A 21,421-nucleotide genomic window follows, 5' to 3' on the forward strand; every position below is an offset into this window, starting at 1 on the left:
GTAATGAGTCCGCAATTTGTGGCAGATGACAGGGTGACTAGTTCAACTCGGAAACTAACCGAACATGAGGTTTTCTTATGTAGCTTGGGTTAATCACCAGCCGATACATACCGCCCTCCACTGATATGCGGTGTGTGCCTAAACGGCACAATGGTTGAGGATGCCATACTGGCAACCTGGTCCGAAAAATCTGCAATCAGTTTGGAAATGTTCAACAACATTTCAAAAGCGGCTAACTGCCACCCCTTGGTTCCGAAAACGTTCAGATTCCCACTGGGAACGACACTCACCGCTTTAGGGGTATGTGCGCTATCGATGCGCATTGGAAACAAGGAAGTATTTCACTACTTACTCGTTGTCGCGAACCTCCCGCATACAGTCTATGTGGGAGCGGACATTTTGGTGAGATTGGGTGTTAAACTCGACACCATACACCAAGTACTTTGGTCTTTGGCGCAGCCAGCTCAACATGCTTTGTCTTTCGACCTTGTGCGAATGGCATCCGGGCAGACTATTCCTGAAGCTTGCAACGTGATAACTGAGTCCGCCGTGGTGATACCGGCAAGAACCACAGAGGTTTCTATAAGACTGAACCTGGCGCCCGGCTACCGGATGGAAGGCACCACTGCATTCTTCCAACCCTCGCCGCAATTATTCAAATTGGGGCTAACTATCAATGGTAACCCGCTGTTGGAGCTAAAGGCCAGATCCACTTACCTCTTGGTGCAGAATCTGACTCAAGCGGATATCTCCATTCCTTGGCACACTCAGCTAGGAACATTGAATGATTACTCATTCCATGATTTTGAACTTGTTGTTCCCGTGATTGGGTATCTTCCTTCCTCCCTAGACCTATGTGGTGAGGAAGGGATGCTTTTTACTTGTCCGTCAAAGGCAATTGTAATAACTCCCGTATTGCCACTGGACGACACATCATCTTTCAGGCTGGATGTCGATTCTGACAACGACCTGTTGATATACTCCATCGTCACGGAGGATGATACCGCATCTTCTTCTGCACATGAAGTACACACTTACGACGTAACAGCCAATGATTCCCCCACCATTGACAAGCCGTCACCACCTGATGAAGACCTGTACAATGCTGCTGAACCATATCCGGGTTTCCATGCTCAGGTACTACAGCTACTGACGGAGGCAGACACACTTGTCAATGACACTGAAAGACATCAGTTGCGGGACTTATTTAACAAACACAGAGAGATCTGGTCGACAGACTCGCTGGATTGCGGGGTTACGGGTATTCATGTGGTGCGTATTCCTACTCCACCCGGAGCAGCTCCTATGTTTGTGAGACAATTCAAAATTCTGCTTGCAACGTACTCGGCGGTACAAGAGATTATCGACACCCTATTAGCTAAACAGATAATCAGGGAATGTAACAGTACGTACAGCACTCCTGTGTGGCCTGTTTTGAAACCAACGGGTAAATGGCGTCTTATCATTGACTATAGACAACTCAACAAGCTGGTTCCGTTGTCTCGTTGGCCTATGACACAGCTCGACCAAGAGTTGCCAAAGGTGACAAACGCAAAATACTTCTCCACTGTCGACTTGGCGAATGGTTTCTGGACCATGACAGTTGACCCTCGCGACCAACACAAGTTGGCTTTCTCTTTCTCGAACAAGCTCTTCATGTTCAATCGTTGCCCGGGTTGGAAGAACTCCCCCGCAGAGTTCAACATCTTCCTGTACAAGGCAATGCCAGATGCAGCCACCAGGGAAACGATAATCTATGTGGACGATGTTCTCATGAGGAGCGAGACTAAGTCACATGACCTCAACGAGATGGACCACGTTCTTAACCAACTAGGAACGGCAAGGGCTAAGCAGGCTATCATGAAAGGACAATGGTGCAGAACCAAGGTCAACTATGTTGGACTTCTGGTGAGTGCTGAGGGCATCCTGCCACAATCTAGCAGAATCCAAGCAGTCCGCAACATCAAAACGCCTGCAAACCTTCATGAGGTACACAGCTTCTTGGGAGTATGTAATTACTCCCGTCAATTCATCAAAAATTATGCAGACTTGTCAAAACCTTTGACCCTTCTTCTTCAGAAAGACACCCTGTTCGTTTGGGATGCCACTCACGACGAAGCTGTGACTTCCTTGAAAGATCTGCTTTGTGCGGCACCCTGCCTGGTCTACCCCAACAAAGACAAGACGTTATTTTTGGAAGTAGGTTTCTCAGAGCACTGCCTTAGTGCTGGGTTGTACCAAAAATACGACCAAGACATACGTGTGGTTGCTTATGCGAGCAAAACACTCAACCATGCTGAACACAAGTACTCAGACTGCGAAAAAGCACTGCTGTCAACAGTCTGGGCGGTCAAGCACTTCACCTCTTATGTCGGCGGACAAAAGGTGATCATAGAAACATGTCACCAGCCGGTGACTTGTCTGAAAAGCCAAAGAATCCGTGAGAGGGCTGTACACAAAAGCAGGATAGCGGCTTGGCTCATGACGCTGCAAAGCCATGATGTGGTTGTCAACTACGCAAAAGCAAAAAACCTGCCTTTGGGTGGAGCTTTGGCGGTATGTCAATGCTGTGGTGAAGATGAAACCGACTTTGCACCAGCCCCATGTGACGTAGCTCCGCCGTTGCCATCGAACCATCACTACTTCGAAGACAACGTGTGTCTTGGCATGCCGATGGCATTTGTAGATGGCTGTTCTTACCGTCAGCTAGACCACATGCTAGCTGGCGTGGGATTGGTATGGCACAACGACATTCCGTGCAAACCACTTCAATTTCAGCTAGGCAACAAGACCAGCCAGTTCGCAGAAGTAGCTGGTGTACTTATCACACTGCAAACTGTGGTAAAACACAACTTGTCAGAACTGGCAATCTGCACCGACTCAAACTATGCCAGACTCTCCTTCTTATGCCACTTGCCGTTTTGGAAACAAAAGCATGACTACTTCAAGTGGCAAAGAAGTGAAAAACAAAGAGCTCATTCTAGCTTGCGATGACCTCATAACCAAACACGACATACAGGTGTATTGGAAAAAAGTCAAGGGACACTCCAAATCACCTGGTCATGACAAACTTGGCAATGACCATGCTGACAGCATGGCGAAATCTGGTGCAATTCACGGCACCCCTTGGGTGTTCGATGCTCGAGACACAAAGATCACTGAGGCACCCATGGTATCTGCAGTAACGCATAGCCATGTAGCACCGCAGGAATCATCTTCGCACGAACATAATGTGTTGCTAACTCATTAATTCTTGAATGGTGACCTGGTAGCAATGCAACACCAAGATGAGTCCCTCGCCACTTTCATTGCTTTCTTGTCTGATCCTATCAATCACCCAGTGTCCAATATGGGGGCCATAGGGGGGTCAAGGCTACATGTGAAACATTGCGACAGGTGGCCCACTGGCCTCACATGGAACAAGATGTGGCAAAATATGTGAGGGGGTGTCTAGTTTGCTGCCAGTTTCAACCCTCCAAGCCACTATACAGAGCACCCTTGTAGCGCAAGGGTGTGTCTTACCCTTGGAGCTCGATCCAGATCGACTGGGTCGGCCCAGTTGCCAGGTCAGCAAGAGGCAACAAGTATCTCCTCACAGTGACTTGCGCATTCACAAAGTGGATGGAGTGCCTGCCCGCACCCAATGACACAGCGGAAACCACAGCCGTTTTTTTGCTCAACCACGTTTCCAGTCGTTTCGGCCTACCAGGAGAAACCATGGACAGTGGCAGAGGAACCCATTTTTCAGCTGCTGTAATGACCGAACTGTGGCGGCTCCTGGGAGTCAAAGCTAAACTCCACATTGTGTACCACCCTAGGAGCTCCGGCAGGGTAGAAAGGAGCAACCAAACAATCGTCACAATCTTGAGGAAATATGTGGCAGCCAACCACAAAGATTGGGACCTCAAACTCCCACTGGTATTAATGTGTACTCTAACCAAAGATGTCCACTACTTGTGTCCTAGGAAACCCTTCGTCAGGGATAACACTGAGCGCCTTTGTGGCCTTAAGCCTATCACCAGCGAAGAACGCTGTAGAGCTGTTATGTGAATTATTTAACAAAATATTTCAGTGTCTCTGTGCGTCTCCCAAAATCAAGAAACGGACAGAGTCCCCGGTCTGCATAGTCAGAGATGTTTATTCATTGAGAATTCTGCCATAACAATTTCAGAGTCCATCTTTTATACTCACACGTCATACAAAAATCCCTCCCCTGTAGTTTTCCACTTTAAAACTGCTCTCCTGACCATCAGTTCACACACACACATACACACACACACACATATACATACACACACACACACACATGCATACACACACACATACATACACACACACACATGCATACCTTAGTTATCGCCGTCCTCACAATATCCTGCACCATATTTCATCCTCCTTAAAAAGCCTAACAGTTTCTCTCCTCCCTAAATTGGGAGGCCTCTTTATCTTGGTTTCTCAGTTGTCTGTAGACAGTTCTCCTTGTCCTTTGTTGTCTGGTCTAACTCTTACTCACATTGCTAAATAGTAGCTCAATGTCATAGTCTTTACTGGTCCTACACTCACACATTCTAACACATTTCACACAGTTTCAGGGTGTAATAATTAGTCATTAATAATTATTCTATCAAGAGCCAAACTTACAGCAAGAAGTGGAAGTGGTCGGGAATCAATGGCTGATTAGCACCCCATTCACATCCGCCACTATGACTTACGAACGCCATGACTCAACCACCCAACTGAACCTCCCCAATCAGACAATATTTGTTAAGTTACCAGAGGGGGCGATTATCCACATAGATGACCTAGCCCTATACCAACTTCCTGACAACAGGATAGACACAGATATTGAAATGCCATATGCTTTTGCTAAACGTTCCCTTGAGTTACCACCAGCTATTCAAAACCAAATTCAGTACGAGGGACCGATGACTGTTGATCTTAGTGTACTGAATGAGGCACTTTTAGTTGACCCGATTGACTATTAGCCAAAAGATTGGTCTGTCACCCGCTCTTGGACGGTGCCGGACAGTATCCTGACTGTTACCATGATCCTTGTGTCACGCCCTGACATAGAGTTCGCTAGTTGGTTTGGTCAGGGTGTGAATATCTATGTAATGTGAACATCTATGTTGGCCGGGTGTGGTTCCCAATCAGAGGCAGCTGTCGATCGTTGTCTCTGATTAGGGATCATACTTAGGCAGCCATGTTGCCTACCTATGTTGTGGGATCTTGTTTCTATGTATTTGGCTTGTCTGATGTTTAGCCTTTAGAACTTCACGTTACGTTGCTTTTGTTGTTTTGTTGGTGTTTATAAAATAAACGAACATGTACGCATACCACGCTGCACCTTGGTGCAATCCTGTATTCAACGAATGTGACAGAAGATCCCACCACCAACGGACCAAGCAGCGTGCCCAGGAGGAGCAAACATCCTGGACACAGGTGGGGAAGATGTGGTCTTGGGAGGAGATATTTGCTGGTAAAGGACCCTGGGCGAAGGTAAAAGCCCAGGTAGGAGAGGATCAACGGCGACGCCAACGGTGCCGACCGCTAAGGAAGCCTGAGAGGCAACCCCAATATTTTTTTTTTGGGGGGGGGCTCACGGGGTGGTTGGCTAAGCAGCAGGAGGCTCGGAGAGACCTGCAGATTAGCACTCTAACAGAAGAGACAACCACCTTACGGGGGCTGATCGCGAAAATAGAGCAGGAGAGCTCCCTTCAAAAGGAGGCGCTGCAGGAGGTCCTTAGGGAGAAGGAGTCAATGGTTGCACGGAGAGAGGAGCTGGCCAGGCAACAAGAGAAGCTGAGAGAGGAATTAACCCTCCAGCAGCAGAGAGCTCAGTCTTTAGAGCAGAGGTTAGCAGAACCAACTCCCCGCACTCACTTTGAGGAGCGTGTGACCGTGCAGGCACCAGGCTATGCGCCGGCTTTACGCACTGTGCCGTCAGTGCGCCTTCATAGACTGGTAAAGCCCGTGCCTGCTCCTCGCACCAAACCCGTGGTGCGTGTCTCCAGTCCAGTACGGCCCATACCTGCTCCTCGCACCAAACCAGGGGTGCGTGTATCCAGTCCAGTACGGCCCGTACCTGCTCCCCGCACCAAACCAGTGGTGCGTGTCGCCAACCCGGTATGCCCCGTACCTGTTCCCCGCACCAAACCAGTGGTGCGTGTCGCCAGGCCGGTACGCCCCGTACCTGCTCCCCGCACCAAACCAGTGGTGCGTGTATCCAGTCCAGTACGGCCCGTACCTGCTCCTCGCACCAAACCAATGGTGCGTGTCGCCAGCCCTGTACGCCCCGTACCTGCTCCCCTCACCAAACCAGTGGTGCGTGTATCCAGTCCTGTACGGCCCGTACCTGCTCCTCGCACCATACCAGTGGTGCGTGTCGCCAGCCTGGTGCGCCCCGTACCTGCTCCTCGCACCAGACCAGTGGTGCGTGTTCCCAGCCCGGTGAGGCCCGTGCCTGTACCTCGCACTAGACCAGTGGTGCGTGTCCCCAGCCCGGTATGGCTGGCGCCAGAGCAGTCCGCTCCACCGGTGCCTAGTCTAGCTCCGGTCAGCTGCTCCACTCCAGTGCCAGAGCAGTCCGCTCCACCAGTGCCTAGTCCAGCTCCGGTCAGCTGCTCCACTCCAGTGCCAGAGCAGTCCGCTCCACCAGTGCCTAGTCCGTGTGACCGTGCAGGCACCAGGCTATGCGCCGGCTTTACGCACTGTGCCGTCAGTGCGCCTTCATAGACTGGTAAAGCCCGTGCCTGCTCCTCGCACCAAACCCGTGGTGCGTGTCTCCAGTCCAGTACGGCCCATACCTGCTCCTCGCACCAAACCAGGGGTGCGTGTATCCAGTCCAGTACGGCCCGTACCTGCTCCCCGCACCAAACCAGTGGTGCGTGTCGCCAACCCGGTATGCCCCGTACCTGTTCCCCGCACCAAACCAGTGGTGCGTGTCGCCAGGCCGGTACGCCCCGTACCTGCTCCCCGCACCAAACCAGTGGTGCGTGTATCCAGTCCAGTACGGCCCGTACCTGCTCCTCGCACCAAACCAATGGTGCGTGTCGCCAGCCCTGTACGCCCCGTACCTGCTCCCCTCACCAAACCAGTGGTGCGTGTATCCAGTCCTGTACGGCCCGTACCTGCTCCTCGCACCATACCAGTGGTGCGTGTCGCCAGCCTGGTGCGCCCCGTACCTGCTCCTCGCACCAGACCAGTGGTGCGTGTTCCCAGCCCGGTGAGGCCCGTGCCTGTACCTCGCACTAGACCAGTGGTGCGTGTCCCCAGCCCGGTATGGCTGGCGCCAGAGCAGTCCGCTCCACCGGTGCCTAGTCTAGCTCCGGTCAGCTGCTCCACTCCAGTGCCAGAGCAGTCCGCTCCACCAGTGCCTAGTCCAGCTCCGGTCAGCTGCTCCACTCCAGTGCCAGAGCAGTCCGCTCCACCGGTGCTAGTCCAGCTCCGGTCAGCTGCTCCAGTCCAGAGCCAGAGCAGTCCGATCCACCGGGGTCCAGTTCAGCTCCGGTCAGCGGCTCCACTCCAGTGCCAGAGCAGTCCGCTCTACCGGTGCCTAGTCTTATGCTAGGAAACAATCCCGATTTTTCGGAAAACTGGCAATAGATTCCGAAACCCCATCAGGTGACCCATCCACAGCATCCCCAGCTTCTTCCCCAGAGTTCGCTAGGTCAGCCCTGTAGTGCCACCAATGGAAGCTTTGTCATTCAGGGCGTCATTTTAGAGAGTGCGTTAACTACCACCTTCAAGTAGGATCGCCCTAGATATGACATTAGACAAATGTCATGATAGAGTAATTTAGCCAAGACCATGGACGTACATAGAATAGAGTCCAAGTAGATGATTACGGTGGGGGAACTATATTGTGTATATCTTTTGTTGTGTTTTTATTCTTTACATTTGTATTTCCTTTGACACTAAGGAAGTGATATTGCCACAATCAAGTTCACCAATCGACCACCAGTTAGTGCCACAGTGCCACCCCTTTAGGGAGGAAATGTAATGATGTATTGCCTAAGTGTTGTGCGTTGTTAACGTCTGTGTAAGTTACTGCCTAGATCTACCAGCCTGGACAACCGGACGACTGGCCCGCAATGATGATCCACAACCAGGACATCCCGTGGTCATTTTTTTAAATGGTGGGTTGCAAACTTGCAGAATCCTTCCAAGGTTGAACCACCAGAGGGGGACAGTCATGACTGTCCCTGGGTGAGGATCAAAGGCCTCATATCAGTCAAGACAATGGACGACAACAACCAGACTCTCTTACCCACAGGGGTAATACTGCCATAAATTAGTAGTATGGTAAAAGGAATGTCCTTTGTTTCAGAGACTTTTGCCGCCCAAAAACTTCAACATCCAACAATGAACATAGGGACAATATATTTCAACATCCAATTGATGAGAAATGGAATATGGAAAATGAATGTATATTTTGTGATGTCATTAAAAATGGTATAAAGGCGTTATAAGGAAAACATTGTGACTTGAAGAGCTTTTACACTGTGTATATCAGGGTTACATCCTTTACCTTGTGTAGAAATATCAAGGACAATGTTTCTGTGAAGATAGGAATGTGATTTTATCTTTCTAACAAAATCATAGTGATAATAATACTTTTGCCTCGTAACTAGCCACGCCCGAGGGAGCTCAGAGAGTGTGTCAGTATGACGGAAACGCACCTCTTTACCAGAGTGCATAAAAGACTGAGATAAGAATGATCAGATAAGACTAGACGGACCTCAAGCTGCAAATGTTATCCATATTGGTCCCGATCCTGAAAATCAACACGAGGTGAAGACGACAAAGTTGCCTCCACTAACAATCAATGTTACGGCTGAGTAGCTGTTCGAAGTACTGTATCTAAGAAAGTGAATTTAAGTGGCGGCAGATGCAGTGACAAGTTCATCTTCCAAAACTCTGGCTTCCTGGAATACCTTAGGCCTGGCGATGAAGTTATGGCAGACAGGGGCTTCACCATCTGAGATCTGCTGTATGAGAGGAAGGTAAAACTTGCCATACCAGCCTTCACTCAGAAAGGAGACCAGCTGTCTGACGAGAATGTCACAAGGACAAGAAGGATAGCTAATGTACATATACATGTTGAGAGAGTTATGAGACGACTCAAAGTGTGCAAAATCCTCTCCCAGACTGTTCCCATCAACCTGACGCACAAAATGGACAAAGTCCTTAGAATCTGTGCAGCACTTGTTAACATGCAGGGTGAGATCATCCATGAGGATACCGAGAGAGCAGTGAGAATGTTCATACATATGAAATGTAACTTTATACACTATAATTTCATCCACATGAGATACTGTGTGTATATATAGTTTCCCATTTAATCAGAATCATTTTAATGTTCCTACATTATAAATGTACTGTAACTTTGCCTGTTCCTGATAATTACAGGCATCCAATAGGTGCTGTTATCATGCCTTCTTCAATCTATTTATGAAGTGCCACATTGTTTTCTTAATTTGTGCCCTTGAAAACCAAACCTGAATCAAACTGAAAGCACATTTTAAACCCTTAGACATGCCTCCTCATCCTTCATTTCAAAATGTTAAGTATCAAAGAAAATGTCAACAAAGTTGAATTTCAGAGTGTTTTTATTAACACCATAATTTGCCAAGTGCAAGATGAATTACGGTAAGCATAGAGAAGTTCATGAAGTGCCATATGAAAAGAAAGCTATACAAGGTACAATAAAAATATTCATAAATCATAAGGAGTTATCAGTAGGCATTAGATAAACATTTATGAAGAGAGCTGTACAAAGCAAGATATAAAAAAACACCAAGAATTATGCAAATATAATCAGGTAAATGTGCATATGAAGAGAACTGTGCAAGACAAAAGAAACACCAAGAGTTATGCTTAGATAATAAGGTAGAGCTGACAGAGAGCTTTACAAGGCACAAAATATAGGAACTATTTAAAAACACAGAAGTATTAGAACCCTAGATAGCACATAGATTAACATATTTGGAGCACAGAGTTAGTCTGCCTGACTGGAACTCATCTACTATCCTTGGCAGCATATACAGTGGGGAGAACAAGTATTTGATACACTGCCGATTTTGCAGGTTTTCCTACTTACAAAGCATGTAGAGGTCTGTCATTTTTATCATAGGTACACTTCAACTGTGAGAGACGGAATCTAAAACAAAAATCCAGAAAATCACATTGTATGATTTTTAAGTAATTAATTTGCATTTTATTGATGACATAAGTATTTGATCACCTACCAACCAGTAAGAATTCCGGCTCTCACAGACCTGTTAGTTTTTCTTTAAGAAGCCCTCCTGTTCTCCACTCATTACCTGTATTAACTGCACCTGTTTGAACTCGTTACCTGTATAAAAGACACCTGTCCACACACTCAATCAAACAGACTCCAACCTCTCCACAATGGCCAAGACCAGAGAGCTGTGTAAGGACATAAGGGATACAATTGTAGACCTGCACAAGGCTGGGATGGGCTCCAGGACAATAGGCAAGCAGCTTGGTGAGAAGGCAACAACTGTTGGCGCAATTATTAGAAAATGGAAGAAGTTCAAGATGACGGTCAATCACCCTCGGTCTGGGGCTCCATGGAAGATCTCACCTCGTGGGGCATCAATGATCATGAGGAAGGTGAGGGATCAGCCTAGAACTACACGGCAGGACCTGGTCAATGACCTGAAGAGAGCTGGGACCACAGTCTCAAAGAAAACCATTAGTAACACACTACGCCGTCATGGATTAAAATCCTGCAGCGCACGCAAGGTCCCCCTGCTCAAGCCAGCGCATGTCCAGGCCCGTCTGAAGTTTGCCAATGACCATCTGGATGATCCAGAGGAGGAATGGGAGAAGGTCATGTGGTCTGATGAGACAAAAATATAGCTTTTTGGTCATATATAGGTCATATATAGGTAACCTGGTCAAGACCTACAGGAAACATATGATCTCTGTAATTGCAAACAAAGGTTTCTGTACCAAATATTAAGTTCTGCTTTTCTGATGTATCAAATACTTATGTCATGCAATAAAATGCAAATTAATTACTTAAAAATCATACAATGTGATTTTCTGGATTTTTTTTTTTGATTCCGTCTCTCACAGTTGAAGTGTACCTATGATAAAAATTACAGACCTCTACATGCTTTGTAAGTAGGAAAACCTGCAAAATCGGCAGTGTATCAAATACTTGTTATCCCCACTGTATATGAAATAGAATGCCTTCAGTTTAGGGATAACATCAGCACAAAACTTCACATCAAAAGGCACATCAATAACAACCTGCTCGGATGGAGCCCAGACAAGCAGTTTGCATCTCTCCAGTCCTGTGCAGAACATGCCCATTTGCACCTGCATGTAGTACACACGGGCTCCATTAGGTTGCAGCTGAGGAACCCCATCCACCAGCTTCACATCGGTGAGTTTACCAGACGTTTGAAACAGATCTCACTCATCCTTTTTGGAGCTAAATTCCCTCTGCGTCCCCGAGTTCCACTGGCTTTGCTCATCTGTACAGGACACCCCTGTCAATCCTCCATACACAGCATTCTGCACCTTCAGCAAAACACTACTGTTAGAATAGTCAATTACAGTACAGAACACTAGTTTACATGGTGTTCACAGCTGACTAGTTTACACAGTTTCCTTTTAACCAGTAGGTTTAGGTTATGTTGGTAATTTCCTATTTGATTGTAAAACTCACCTTGATAAGGTTATTGCCATTTGAGATTAGACTGATATACTTACACAATGAGCCATTGAAACCAAAAACCATGTGTGCATGTTGTAATTGTTATCAGTTCTGGTTAGTGATATGGTATCATCACAATTAGCTAGCTGGCTAAGTAACTAGCTAACATCAAACATATCATAAAAAGGGTTATGATAAACAAAAAGCCAGCTACCTTCCATAGTATTTCAGCTGCATGACTGCAAGACTTCCACTGCCCTGCAACACAAGAACGCCCTGCAGTCTCCACAATGCCGACAGATGATACAAGAATCCAGGCAGAATGATGGTGTGTTTTGCTCTGTCTGGGGTGGACATCTGCTTTGAGGAACACCAGGTTGTCATCCTCAAGATAGTGTATAAGCACCCGCCAAACTTTGCCGCTGTGGAGGTATTGATATGCCTCTGTACTTTTGTAGCTCCTCATCTCTGACCCATCCACACTGAGAGATAAGACAAAATAATTGAAGATGTCTTCGTAGGTGATTTGTGGCCATTTTTTCATATCGTCCTCCCACTCTTGAATAATCTGCGGATGTGGCACAGACTTGCCATTCGACTTTTAAAGGTTTTTCTTGGTATGATCCCACAACATTTTGAGCTAGCTAGCTAACGTTCCCAAAACGGCAAGAACGCCACAACGGAGGTCCTCCACAAAACAGAACGTTCAGACATTGTTTTGTTTCCGGGTTCTTAAATAAGGAGCTCCATTTTTTATGGAATGGTCTGCCTATCCATGTGAGAGATGCAGACTCAGTCTCGACCTTTAAGTCTTTACTGAAGACGCATCTCTTCAGTAGGTCCTATGATTGAGTGTAGTCTGGCCCAGGGGTGCGAAGGTGAACGGCAAGGCACTGGAGTAACGAACCACCCTTGCTGTCTCTGCCTGGCCAGCTCCCCTCTCTCCACTGGGATTCTCTGCCTCTGACCCTATTACGGGGGCTGAGTCACTGGCTTACTAGTGCTCCTCCATGCCGTCCCTAGGAGGGGTGCGTCACTTAAGTGGGTTTAGTCACTGACGTGATCGTCATGTCTGGTTATGTGCCCCCTCGGGCTCGTGCGGTGGATGAGATCTTTGTGGGCTATACTCAGCCTTGTCTCAGGGTAGTAAGTTGGTGGTCTGTTGATATCCCTCTAGTGGTGTGGGGGCTGTGCTTTGGCAAGGTGGGTGGGGTTATATCCTGCCTGGTTGGCCCTGTCCGGGGGTATCGCCACAGTGTCCCCCGACCCCCTCTGTCTCAGCCTCCAGTATCTATGATGCAATAGTCTATGTGCCAAGGGGCTATGATCAGTCTGTTATATCTGGTGTAATTCTCCTGTATTATCTGATGTCCTGTGTGAATTTAAGTATGCTCCCTCTAATTCTCTCTCTCTCTCCCTCCCCTCCCAGAGGACTTGAGCCCTAGGACCATGCCTCAGAACTACCTGGCCTGATGAGTCCTGGCTATCCCCAGGCCACCTGATCGTGCTGCTGCTCCAGTTTAAACTGTTCTGCCTGCGGCTATGGAACTCTGATCTGTTCACCGGAGGTGCTACCTTGTCCCGTACCTGCTTTTTCGACTCTCCCTCTCTCTCTCTCTCCCTCTCCCTCTCTCTTTCTACCGCACCTGCTGTCTCGACCTCTGAATGCTCGGCTATGAAAAGCCAACTGACATTTACTCTTGGGGTGCTGACATGTTGCACCCTCTACAACCACTGTGATTATTATTTGACCCTGCTGGTCATCTATGAATGTTTGAACATCTTGAAGAACAATCTGGCCTTAATGGCCATGTACTCTTATAATCTCCACCCAGCACAGCCAGAAGAGGACTGGCCACCCCTCAGAGCCTGGTTCCTCTCTAGGTTTCCTCCTAGGTTCCTGCCTTTCTAGGGAGTTTTTCCTAGCCACCGTGCTTCTACATCTGCATTGCTTGCTGCTTGGGGTTTTATGCTGGGTTTCTGTAAAAGCATTTTGTGACATCTGCTGATGTAAAAAGGACTTTATAAATACATTTGATTTGATTCAGAATATTTACCTAACTAAAAGGGGGTTAGCAATCAGTGACGCAGTTGACAACAGATACTCAAAACAGACATACAGTGGGGAGAACAAGTATTTGATACACTGCCGATTTTGCAGGTTTTCCTACTTACAAAGCATGTAGAGGTCTGTAATTTTTATCATAGGTACACTTCAACTGTGAGAGACGGAATCTAAAATAAAATCCAGAAAATCACATTGTATGATTTTTAAGTAATTAATTTGCATTTTATTGCATGACATAAGTATTTGATACATCAGAAAAGCAGAACTTAATATTTGGTACAGAAACCTTTGTTTGCAATTACAGAGATCATACGTTTCCTGTAGTTCTTGACCAGGTTTGCACACACTGCAGCAGGGATTTTGGCCCACTCATCCATACAGACCTTCTCCAGATCCTTCAGGTTTCGGGGCTGTCGCTGGGCAATACGGACTTTCAGCTCCCTCCAAAGATGTTCTGTTGGGTTCAGGTCTGGAGACTGGCTAGGCCACTCCAGGACCTTGAGATGCTTCTTATGGAGCCACTCCTTAGTTGCCCTGGCTGTGTGTTTCGGGTCGTTGTCATGCTGGAAGAACTAGCCACGACCCATCTTCAATGCTCTTACTGAGGGAAGGAGGTTGTTGGCCAAGATCTTGCGATACATGGCCCCATCCATCCTCCCCTCAATACAGTCGTCCTGTCCCCTTTGCAGAAAAGCATCCCCAAAGAAGGATGTTTCCACCTCCATGCTTCACGGTTGGGATGGTGTTCTTGGGGTTATACTCATCCTTCTTCTTCCTCCAAACACAGCGAGTGGAGTTTAGACCAAAAAGCTCTATTTTTGTCTCATCAGACCACATGACCTTCTCCCATTCCTCCTCTTGATCATCCAGATGGTCATTGGCAAACTTCAGACGGGCCTGGACATGCGCTGGCTTGAGCAGGGGGACCTTGCGTGCGCTGCAGGATTTGAATCCATGACGGCGTAGTGTGTTACTAATGGTTTTCTTTGAGACTGTGGTCCCAGCTCTCTTCAGGTCATTGACCAGGTCCTGCCGTGTAGTTCTGGGCTGATCCCTCACCTTCCTCATGATCATTGATGCCCCACGAGGTGAGATCTTGCATGGAGCCCCAGACCGAGGGTGATTGACCGTCATCTTGAACTTCTTCCATTTTATAATAATTGTGCCAACAGTTGTTGCCTTCTCACCAAGCTGCTTGCCTATTGTCCTGTAGCCCATCCCAGCCTTGTGCAGGTCTACAATTTTATCCCTGATGTCCTTAAACAGCTCTCTGGTCTTGGCCATTGTGGAGAGGTTGGAGTCTGTTTGATTGAGTGTGTGGACAGGTGTCTTTTATACAGGTAACGAGTTCAAACAGGTGCAGTTAATACAGGTAATGAGTGGAGAACAGGAGGGCTTCTTAAAGAAAAACGAACAGGTCTGTGAGAGCCGGAATTCTTACTGGTTGGTAGGTGATCAAATACTTATGTCATGCAATAAAATGCAAATTAATTACTTAAAAATCATACAATGTGATTTTCTGGATTTTATTTTAGATTCCGTCTCTCACAGTTGAAGTGTACCTATGATAAAAATTACAGACCTCTACATGCTTTGTAAGTAGTAAAACCTGCAAAATCAGCAGTGTATCAAATACTTGTTCTCCCCACTGTATGTTTGCCTCTAAAAATAAAAGTTCAATACAAACATTTGTAAAATACGGAAAATTATTCATTTGATAATCCATATTTACATAAGTATTCAGACCCTGTACTCAGTACTTTGTTGAAGCACCTTTGGCAGTGATTATAGTCTTGAGTAGTCTTGGGTATGACGCTACAAGCTTGGCACACCTGTTTTTGTGGAGTTTCTCCAATTTTTCTCTGCAGATCCCTCTCAAGCTCTGACAGATTGGATTGGGAGCGTCGCTGCACAGCTATTTTCAGGTCTCTCCAGAGATGTTCGATCGGGTTCAAGTCCAGGCTCTGGCAAGGCCACTCAAGGACATTCAGGAACTTGTCCCGAAGCCACTCCTGGGTTGTCTTGGCTGTGTGCTTAGGGTCGTTGTCCTGTTGGAAGGTGAACCTTCACCCCAGTCTGAGGTCCTGAGCGTTCTGGAGCAGGTTTTCATCAAGGATGTCTCTGTACTTTGCTCCGTTCATCTTTCCCTCGATCCTGACTAGTCTCCCAGTCCCTGCCGCTGAAAAACGTCCCCACAGCATGATGCTGCAACCACCATGCTTCACCGTAGGGATGGTGCCAGGTTTCCTCCAGACGTGATGCTTCGCATTCAGGCCAATGAGTTCAATCTTGGTTTCATCAGACCAGAGAATCTTGTTTCTCATGGTCTGAAAGTTCTTTAGGTGCGTTTTGGCAAACTTCAAGTGTCATGTGCCTTTTACTGAGGAGGGGCTTCCGTCTGGCTACTCTACCATAAAGTCCTGATTGGTGGAGCGCTGCAGAGATGGTTGTCCTTCTGGAAGGTTCTCCCATCTCCACAGAGGAACTCTGGAACTCTGTCAGAGTGACCAATGGGTTCTTGGTCACCTCCCTGACCAAGGTCCTTCTGTGGGACCTTTATATAGACAGGTGTGTGCCTTTCCAAATCATGTCCAATCAATTGAATTTACCACAGGTGGACTCCAATCAAGTTGTGGAAACATCTCAAGGATGATCAATGGAAACAGGATGCACCTGAGCTCAATTTCGAGTCTCATAGAAAAGGGTCCAAACCAGTCAGGTTTGGACCTTCTTGATCCAAACCAGTCAGGTTTCAGGACTGGTCATTCAACTGAGACTGCTCTTCTCTGTGTCACGGAGGCTCTCCGCACTGCTAAAGCTAACTCTCTCTCCTCTGCTCTTGTCCTTCTAGACCTGTCTGCTGCCTTTGATACTGTGAACCATCAGATCCTCCTCTCCACCCTCTCCGAGCTGGGCATCTCCGGCGCGGCTCACTCCTGGATTGCGTCCTACCTGACCGGTCGCTCCTACCAAGTGGCGTGGCGAGAAGCTGTCTCCGCACCACGTGCTCTCACCACTGGTGTCCCCCAGGGCTCAGTTCTAGGCCCTCTCCTTTTCTCCCTATACACCAAGTCACTTGGCTCTGTCATATCCTCACATGGCCTCTCCTATCATTGCTACGCTGACGATACACAACTAATCTTCTCCTTTCCCCCTTCTGATAACCAGGTGGCGAATCGCATCTCTGCATGTCTGGCAGACATATCAGTATGGATGACGGATCACCACCTCAAGCTGAACCCTGGCAAGACGGAGCTGCTCTTCCTCCCGGGGAAGGACTGCCCGTTCCATGATCTCGCCATCACGGTTGACAACTCCGCTGTGTCCTCCTCCCAGAGTGCGAAGAGCCTAGGCGTGACCCTGGACAACACCCTGTCGTTCTCCGCCAACATCAAGGCGGTGACCCGCTCCTGCAGGTTCATGCTCTACAACATTCGGAGAGTACGACCCTGCCTTACACAGGAAGCGGCACAGGTCCTAATCCAGGCACTTGTCATCTCCCGTCTGGACTACTGCAACTCGCTGTTGGCTGGCCTCCCTGCCTGTGCCATTAAACCCCTACAACTCATCCAGAATGCCGCAGCCCGTCTGGTGTTCAACCTTCCCAAGTTCTCTCACGTCACCCCCCTCCTCCGCACACTCCACTGGCTTCCAGTTGAAGCTCGCATCCGCTACAAGACCATGGTGCTTGCCTATGGAGCAGTGAGGGGAACGGCACCTCTGTACCTTCGGGCTCTGATCAGTCCCTACACCCAAACGAGGGCATTGCGTTCATCCACCTCTGGCCTGCTGGCTCCCCTTCCTCTGCGGAAGCATAGTTCCCGCTCAGCCCAGTCAAAACTGTTCGCTGCTCTGGCACCCCAATGGTGGAACAAGCTCCCTCACGACGCCAGGACAGCAGAGTCACTCACCACCTTCCGGAGACATTTGAAACCCCACCTCTTTAAGGAATACCTGGGATAGGATAAAGTAATCCTTCTACCCCCCCCCCCCCCCAAAAAAAAAAAATTGTAAAGTGGTTATCCCACTGGCTATAGGGTGAACGCACCAATTGGTGAGTCGCTCTGGATAAGAGCGTCTGCTAAATGACGTAAATGTGCCCTTGATTAAGGCACTTAACCCTAATTGCTCCTGTAAGTCGCTCTGGATAAGAGCGTCTGCTAAATGACTAAAATGTAAAATGTAAATGGGTCCTGAATACTTTTGTAAATAAGGTATTTCTGTTTTGCAAAACATTCTAAAAACCTGTTTTCGCTTTGTCATTATGGGGTATTGTGTGTAGATTGATGATAAAAAAAAACTATTTACTTAATTTAGAATAAGGCTATAACTTAACTAAATGTGGAAAAAGTCAAGGGGTGTCACAATCGTTGAGAGACGGGTCAGACCAAGGTGCAGCGTGAAAAGCGTACATGTTTATTTACTCAATAAACATACAACAAAACAATAAACAACGTAACGTGAAGTCCTCTGGCTATAGACATACAAGCCTACACGGAACATAAACAAGATCCCACAACCCAGGCAGGAAAACTGGCTGCCTAAGTATGATCCCCAATCAGAGACAACGAGCGACAGCTGCCTCTGATTGGGAACCACACCCGGCCAAACATAGAAATACAAATACTAGAATGTCCACATAGAAATTCCCACACATAATATTCACACCCTGACTCACCAACTAGCCAACTCTATGTCAGGGCGTGACAAGGGGTCTGAAAACGTTCCGAAGGCACTGTATTTGAACCAAAATAAATATTCTATCTTAATTTATCAGGCAGATGGAGTTGACAGTTTATTGTTGTGACCATGGGGATTCCAATATTGTTTGTTTCAATCTATAAAAAGTAGTGAACTTTACAGACCATGAGTGGTCTTGTTGCACTACATGTAATGAGGACAATAATAAGGGGTCCTTATGGTGTAGCTGACCCTGCTCAATCCTGATTAATTTAGGATTTTAGACAAATCTGACGGAGTAAACCAAATCTCCGGACACATCTTTTAGGAATCACAGTTTTGGGAGAAATAATGTATTCTTTAAAGTTACAGAGGGCTATTGCAAGAAACTACATAAGGCATTTTAAAGTTAATATCCATGACTGCCAGTTTAGTTTTTTCACTTTTTGGGTTGGGATCCTTTGCTCCGGACAAGGTCATTTCTAGGCATAGAGCCGACATGGAAATGAATAATATTGAAAGTATTTAAACAATTCCCAAATCAAATATTTTCCAAATTTTTAAGCTCAAATAATGCAACAAAATGATTTTATATTTTTTGAATCCCTGAGGTAATTTCCTGCTATTCTACACATTTTGCCATGAGGCTGAGAGAAAATGTTCCAGTTTTAAAGCTAATTTCCTGTAATTCTAAACATTTTCTTATATTATCTGGGGGGCCCAACCTTTTTTGGGGGGTTGGGGGCCACCAAAGCTCTTGGGCCCCCTCATCTTGCGGGGGCTGCGGGGGTGTGTGCTACATCAGTGCCGTTATTATTGCCAAGTAGGCAGCACAAGTGCACCACTACACAACTGCTTACAACAACACTGCTGATAAAACAGGCTGACTGTCCGAGTCCGACAATAAACAAACATAATGAAATACCTACATATTCAAAGAGAGAGAGAGAGAGATAGAGAAAAAGAGAGAGAGGGGGAGAAAGAGAGAGAGATTCTACAGCAGCAGACAAGTGCAATGATAAAATGGGACCAATTATACTGTCACAAAATGTTCAGTCCGACAGTCCAACATATTGTCAGATCAGCTCGACCACTCCCACTAAAAGGAGCGATCTATGGTACAGGTATGGTACAGGCACAACAGGTGGATTCAGGTCCATGGTCAGCTCATCGGCTGAAAATTAGCTCGGCACTGGATTGGAATATGTGCAAACAACTTATTGCACAAAGAAGAAAGGAAGAATAGAACGCCCTGAAAGTGCACACTGTTTGCCATATGAAAACAGCCACACACAATATGATACAAAATAGGCTATATTTTGAACTGTCTGACCGGTATGAAATGAATATACACTGAGTGTACAAAACATGAGGAACACCTTCCTAATATTGAGTTGCACTCCTGGAAATGGGTGTCCAGCTCTGTCAGACGATTTAAACAATTTGGATAATATTTGGATATTAAATAAAAAAGTTCCAAAATGTTACCCTTATTAAGGGCCTCTTCACTCTTCCTATGTCCACGTAGTGCTGTCCTGTTAAGCACATAGCACAACAATGTCCAGAACTACTTTGATGTGATCACGTCATACATTTAAAGGCTACAATTGAATAGTGCATGGCCTCACAGTTAAGTTGATTTAAAACATTACCCTGGTTTTATTGCGATGGCTTGCACTGTAGCCTTCAAATGTATCCAGTGCAAAAGAGTGGGGTTTGCTAGCCTAGTGCTTGAAGCATCCGACTGGGCACACACTGGTTGAATAAACGTTGTTTTCACGTAATTTCAATTAAATTACGTTGAACCAACGTGGAATAGATGATGAATTGATATCTGTGATCAGTGGGATGCCTTGCAAAGGTGCTTTCAAACCTTATATCCATCTCAAACAAATGAGCCTTCGGTAACACTTTACTTGACACCCAGCGTCATAACACGTTATGACACGGTCATAACCATGTCATAATATGTCATAACAGCTGACATAACTTGTCATAACCTGTCATAATATGTCATAACAGCTGACATAACTTGTCATAACCTGTCATAATATGTTCATAACACTGTCATGACATATGTATATTTAGACCTGTTGTGACATATATTGCATTATTTTATGGCTGGTTATGACACCATAAGAGTGTCAAAACCCACAAAACCTACCACACAAGGCAAAACATTCCATTACACCTACTTGTAAACAGTATGTTTATGTTGTATAACATTTTCTGAAATTGACCATATTAAATTATCATTGTAATTGCACACACATTGATGTCAGACATGCACCTACCCCAATGCTCTGTTTCTATGGGATTAAGGTCTGGAGACTGGCTAGGCCACTCCAGGACCTTAATGTGCTTCTTCTTGAGCCACTCCTTTGTTGCCTTGGCCGTGTGTTTTGGGTCATTGTCAAGCTGGAATACCCATCCACGACCCATTTTCAATGCCCTGGCTGAGGGAAGGAGGTTCTCACCCAAGATTTGACGGTACATGGCCCCGTCCATCGTCCCTTTGATGCAGTGAAGTTGTCCTGTCCCCTTGGCAGAAAAACAACCACAAAGCATAATGTTTCCACCTCCATGTTTGACATTTACATTACATTTACGTCATTTAGCAGACGCTCTTATCCAGAGCGACTTACAAATTGGTGCATTCACCTTATAGCCAGTGGGATAACCACTTTACAATGTGTTTTTATTTTATTTTATTTTTTATTATTATTATTATTATGATTATTTTTTTTTTGGGGGGGGGGTTGGGGTAAGGGAGGGGTAGAAGGATTACTTTATCCTATCCCAGGTATTCCTTAAAGAGGTGGGGTTTCAAATGTCTCCGGAAGGTGGTGAGTGACTCCGCTGTCCTGGCGTCGTGAGGGAGCTTGTTCCACCATTGGGGTGCCAGAGCAGCGAACAGTTTTGACTGGGCTGAGCGGGAACTATGCTTCCGCAGAGGAAGGGGAGCCAGCAGGCCAGAGGTG

This window comes from Coregonus lavaretus (genome assembly GCF_964263955.1).
Source record: "Coregonus lavaretus genome assembly, chromosome: 9".
Lineage (NCBI taxonomy): Eukaryota > Metazoa > Chordata > Actinopteri > Salmoniformes > Salmonidae > Coregonus > Coregonus lavaretus.